The sequence below is a fragment of the Bubalus kerabau genome, chromosome 15 (genome assembly GCF_029407905.1).
Source record: "Bubalus kerabau isolate K-KA32 ecotype Philippines breed swamp buffalo chromosome 15, PCC_UOA_SB_1v2, whole genome shotgun sequence".
NCBI classification, from domain to species: Eukaryota; Metazoa; Chordata; class Mammalia; order Artiodactyla; family Bovidae; genus Bubalus; species Bubalus kerabau.
Window position 1 is genome coordinate 67635094 of NC_073638.1, and position 6152 is coordinate 67641245.

General features: G+C 38.5%; 1 non-coding gene across 1 annotated transcript; it reads right to left on the reverse strand.

Moving 5' to 3' along the window:
- Positions 1-325: 325 nt before the first annotated feature.
- Positions 326-397, reverse strand: TRNAC-GCA (transfer RNA cysteine (anticodon GCA)). Its single transcript has one exon. It is a non-coding gene; the product is annotated as a tRNA-Cys (tRNA).
- Positions 398-6152: the final 5755 nt, after the last annotated feature.

A 6152-nucleotide genomic window follows, 5' to 3' on the forward strand; every position in this document is an offset into this window, starting at 1 on the left:
TTCAAGAATGTCACACAGAACTTCCCTGACGGTCCAGTGGCTAAGACTACACACCCTCAGTGTGGGGGGCCAGGTTTGATCCTTGATTGGGGCACTAGATCCCACACACCACAACTAAAGATCCTGCGTGCCGCAACTAAAGATCCTACAATGAAGACTGAAGATCGTGTGTGCTACAGCGAAGACCCAGCGTGTGTGCGTGTTAGCCATTCAGTCGTGTCCAACTCTGTGACCCCAAAGACCATAGCCCTCCAGGCTCCTTTGTCCATGGAATTCTCCAGGCAAGAATGCTGGAGTGGGTGACCATTTCCTTCTCCAGGGGATCTTCCCAACCCAGGGATTGAACCCGGGTCTCCTGCACTGCAGGCAGATGCTTTACCAGCTGAGCTACTAGGGAAGCCCTGGTGTAGTCAAATAAATAAATACAGATTTAAAAAATAAAAATAAATTTAAAAAAGAATGTTACACTAATGGGATCACTTAGCATGGAAACTTTTGCATTGGAATTGGTGATAAACATTCCTATACAGATTTTTGTGTGAACATAAATGTTTTTTTTCTAGGGGTCAATGTCCAGGAGTGCAATCCCTGAGTCATATTGTATTTGCATTTTAGCTTTTTAAGAAACCTCTATATAGTTTTCCAGAGTGGCTCTATTATTGTACATTCTCACCAGCAATGTAGTGATTCAGGTTTATTATATTAGCCATGCTGATAGCTGTATAGTGATATATCACTGTGCTTTTAATTTTCATTCCCTTAATGGCTCATGATATACAACAGCTTTCCATGTGTTTATTTGCCACCTGTACATTATCTTTGGCAAAAATGTCTCTTCATGTCTTTTGCTATTTTCTAATTACATTGCTAGTCTTTTCTCTGTGACCCATTTTGAATTAGTTTTCATGTAAGTTTTGTTGAAACTAGGTCTCCTTCCTTCCCTCGTTCCCTTTCTTGCTACTTGCTTTTTTTGCTTTTGGGTGTCCAACTACTCCACCATCACTTGGTTGAAAAGCCCTCCTCCACTAAATTGTTTCTTTCACCTTTGTGAAAAATTAGTTGGGTATATTTGTATGGGTCGATTTTTGGTTCCTTTATTCTGTTCCATTGATTGGTATGTCTATCTCCTCAATATTACCACAGAGTCTTGATTCGTATAGTTATATAATATCATGAAATCAAATAAATGAGCTACTCTTACTTTTGATTTCTTTTTAAAACTTGCTTTAACTGTTTTAACTTCTCCCTGGAGAAGGAAATGGCAACCCACTCCAGTATTCTTGCCTGGAGAGTCCCATGGATGGAGGAGCCTGGTCGGCTACAGTCCACGGGATCACAAAGAGTCGGACACAACTGAGCGACTTCATTTCACTTCACTTAACTGTTTTAGTTCCCTTGCTTTTCCATATATATTGCTTTAGAATAATATTGTCTATCTGCAAAAAATCTTGCGATTTTGATAGGAGTTGTCCTAAACCTATGTTTCAATTTCTGGGAGGACTGACATCTGTATTATGTTGAGTTTTTCAATTAATTAACATAATATGTCTCAATTTGTTTACATCATCTATGATTTCTTTCATCAGCACTTTGAACTTTTGCAACTTGATACAGAGCATTCACAATATTAAGGGCTTTAATGTAAAGAGTTAAGGGCTTTAATTCATTAACATCTTTAACACTTCTGAGTAGCTCATATAAGTAGAATCAATCTGTATTTGTTTTGTGTATTTATTTCACTTAGCATAACTGAATCAAGATTCATTGATGTAACATATGTCAAAATGTCCTTTCTTTTTAAGGCTGAATAACAGTATCCTTGACGTACTCCTTTTCCTATTTGGAACCAGTCTGTTGTTCCATGGCCAGTTCTAACTGTTGCTTCCTGACCTGCATATAGGTTTCTCAAGAGGCAGGTCAGGTGGTCTGGTAATCCCATCTCTTTTAGAATTTTCCACAGTTTATTGTGATCCACACAGTCAAAGGATTTGGCATAGTCAATAAAGCAGAAATAGATGCTTTTCTGGAACTCTCTTGCTTTTTCGATGACCCAGCGGATGTTGGCAATTTGATCTTAGAAGCTGGAATCAAGATTGCTGGGAGAAATATCAATAACCTCAGATATGCAGATGACACTACACTTATGTCAGAAAGTGAAGAACTAAACAGTCTCTTGATGAAAGTGAAAGAGGAGAGTGAAAAAGTTGGCTTAAAACTCAATATTCAGAAAACTAAGATCATGGCCTTTGGTCCCATCACTTCATGGCAAATAGAAGGGGAAACAATGGAAACAGTGAGAGACTTTATATTTTTGGGCTCCAAAATCACTGCAGATGGTGACTTCAGCCATGAAATTAAAAAATGGTTGCTCTTTGGAAGTAAAGCTATGAACAACCTAGACAGCATATTAAAAAGCAGAGACATTACTTTGCTAACAATTGTCCGTCTAGTCAAAGCTATGATTTTTCCAGTAGTCATGTATGGATGTGAGAGTTGGATCATAAAGAAAGCTGAGCACGGAAGAATTGATGCTTTTGAACTGTGGTTTTGGAGAAGATTTTTGAGAGTCCCTTGGACTGCAAGGAAATCCAACCAGTCCATCCTAAGGGAAATCAGTCCTAAATATTCATTGGGAGGACTGATGCTGAAGCTGAAACTCCAACATTTTGGCCACCTGATGCAAAGAACTGACTCATTTGAAAAGACCCTGATGCTGGGAAAGACTAAAGATGGGAGGACAAGGGGACAGCAGAGGATGAGATGGTTGGATGGCATCACTGACTCAATGAACATGAGTTTGAGTAAGCTCTGGGAGTTGGTGATGGACATGGAAGCCTGGCATGCTGCAGTCCATGGGGTTGCAAAGAGTCGGACATGACTGAGCGACTGAACTGAACTGAATTTCACCAGACACTTGCCTGGGGCTTTCAAGTTAAGGCTCAAGCTCAGGCTTTCCTCATCTGGTAGCATATTCCATAGGCCCTCTTGCAATGTGGAAGCTTATTTCTTCCAAGCAGCAGAGGAGAAAAGTCTCTCTCTCTGGCTATTAAGACAGCATCTTACATGATGTAGCACAGTCAAGACAAGATTATCGCCTGTGTCTTGTTCCCTGGCTTTGGTCAAGTCATAGGTTCTACCTGAATTCAAGGGGAAGCGATTTATACATGAATGCTTTTATGCAGTCTTCTGTATATGTAATATAGTACATTAAAAAACAAATTAAAAAGAGAAGTAGCATAGATATATAAAAGAATGGAGTCAGCCTGTCTATCTACCTACCTACCTATCATCATAATCAATCTATGGTAAATTAAAAATGAAAACAAAAGCAAAGCAGTGCAAGGCATTAAGTGTATCTTAACCATAGTGGAAATAAAAGAAAGAACATCTACAAGCACAATGAAGGTCATTTTATATTGATTGTACTTAATTTTTGCTTTTCAAAGGTAATTTTTTTCACAAGTGGATATTTTCATAATCTTTATTATTCTTTAAATGTTAGCATTTTAACACAATGCACCTTGGAAGAGATCTCTCTATTCATTACCTTTTTCAGAACACGGTGATGAACTCTTCTAGAGTTAAAGCTTTGTTTAGTGCAGGAAAATTGACTTCAATGCTATCCTCAATAATGCTTTTATTTCCACGTGATTTGACAGGATTCAATTATTTTGGGGGGAACACACACCAATCTGTGGGTTTCATTTCACTATATTATTTCTTTTATACTATCTATCCCTATTTTTTCTCATTGTTTTCATTTCTGCATTCACTTCCTGTGTGACCTGAGAGTTTTTTCCAGTTTGTCTTCTAGATCAGTAAGTTGCAAATGTGTCTTTTATCCCACCCAGTGTATCCATTTTATTTCTTCTCCCTGCCTGTTAGTTTCATTACATATCCTTCTTATCTTGGTTTATCTTCTCTTCAAGGAGGTTGCTTGTTCAACAGAGGCAATTCCTTATAGGAACATAAATGAATAAATATTTACCCATTTGTCTTCTGTTTCAGAAAAAGCTTTTCCCACTGAATGATTTGGTCATTTACAAAGGCTTTTCTTCATGCTGTAGAGTTTCTTCATAGGTATCGTATTGATTTTGTTCTATTATTCATCCTAGAAAGAGAAGTCTCTATAGAACTGATGTTAAAGAATATTTCTGTCTATTTCAATCAGAACCCTCACACTTTCCTACGAGGGGCTACCTGCATTTCTGCTTGAGTTTAAGGCTGCCTGTCTACCACATATAGGCATATAGTTGTTGTGGTTCAGTTACTGAGTCATGTCTAACTCTGCAGCCTCATGGACTACAGCACGCCAGGCGCCTCTGTCCTCCTGTATCCTGGAGTTTGCTCAAATTTTTTCCATTGAGTCAGCGATGCATTCTAACCATCTCACCCTCTGCCACCCACTTCTCCTATTGCCTTTAGTCGTTCCCAGCATCATGGTCTTTTCCAATGAATTGGCTCTTTCATCAGATGGCCAAAATATTAGAACTTCAGTAGGTATACCTCGGGGATACTGTAGGTTTGGTTCCAGACAGCCATAATAAAGCAAATATCGCAAAAAATGAGTCTCATAAAATTTTTTCATTTCCCAGTACACATAAAGGTTACATTTACATTATATGGTAGTTTATTAAGTGTGCAATAATAGCATGCCTACAAAAACAATATAAACAGTTTAAAGTATTTTATTGCTAAGTAATGCTAACCTTCATCTGGCTCTTCAGAGAGTCCTAACCTTTTTGTTGTTGCAGAGTTTTGCCTCGATGTTGATGCTGCTGACTTCCGAGGGTGGTGGTTGCTAAAGATTGGGGTGGCTCTGGCAATGTTTTAAAATAAAATAACAGTGAAGTTTGCCACATTACCTGACTCTTCCTTTCACAATTTCTCCGTAGCATGCGATGATAGCGTTTTACCCACAATAGAATTTCTTTCAAAATTGGAGTCAGTCCTCTCAAAACCTGTCTCTGCTTTATCAACAGCTTTATGTAATATTCTAAAACCTTTGTTGTCCTTTCAACAATCATCACAGCATCTTTACCAGGAGTAGAAACCATCTCAAGAAACTGCTTTCTTTGCTCATCCATAAAAAGCAACTGCTCATCTGTTTTATTATGAGCTTGTAGCAATTCAGTCAAATCTTCAGCCTCCACTTCTAATTCTAATTCTCTTGTTGTATCTACCATATCTGTAGTAACTTCCTTTACTGAAGTCTTAAGCCTTTTAAAGTCATCCATAGGTGTTGGAATCAACTCTTCTAAACTCCTGTTAAGATCGATATTTGGACCTCTTCCCATGAAACACAAATGTTGTTAAAGGTATCCAGAAGGTGAATCCTTTCCAGGTTTTTCAATTGACTTTGCCCAGATACAACATAGGGATCACTATCTATGGCAGCTATAGCCTTATGAAATGCATTTGTTACCCAATAAGACTTGAAGGTGAAAATGACTCTTTGATCCATGGATTTCAGATGGATGGTGTGATGGCAGTCATGAAAACAACATTAAAGTTATGCTGCATCTCCATTGGAGATTTTGGGTGATCAGCAGCACTGTCAATGAGCAGCAATATTGTGAAAGGCAACTGTTTTGTCTGCCTTGAGAATCCGTTGTTTAGCATAACCACCTTCACCATTCCCTTAGCATTAGATCTCAGTGGGCTTGGGATAGTAAACCATGCTGTCAACAGATGTGCTATCATCCAGGCTTTGTTCTTCAATTTATAGAACAGAGACAGAGTAGATTTAGCAGGATTTTTAAAGGCTCTAGGATTTTTGGAATGGTAAATAAGCACTTGCTTCAAATTCAAGTCACCAGCGACATTAACCCCTAACAAAAGGGAGCTCTGGTGCTTAAAGCCAAGTACTGAAGCTTTGGAGCCAAGCATTGAGTTTTCCTCTCTAGCTATGAAAGTTTCAGGTATCATCATCTTCCTCTACAAGGCTGTTTGTCTATCTTGAAAAGCTGTTGTTTAGTGTAGCCACCTTAATTATTTACTTTAGCTGCGTCTTCTGGACAACTTGCTGCAGCTTCTACATTAGCACTTTCTGCTTCACTTTGCACTTTTATGTTATGAAGATGGCTTCATTCCTTAAACCTCACCCATCAACCTGCGCTATTTCAAATTTTCCTTCTGCAGCTTTCTCACCT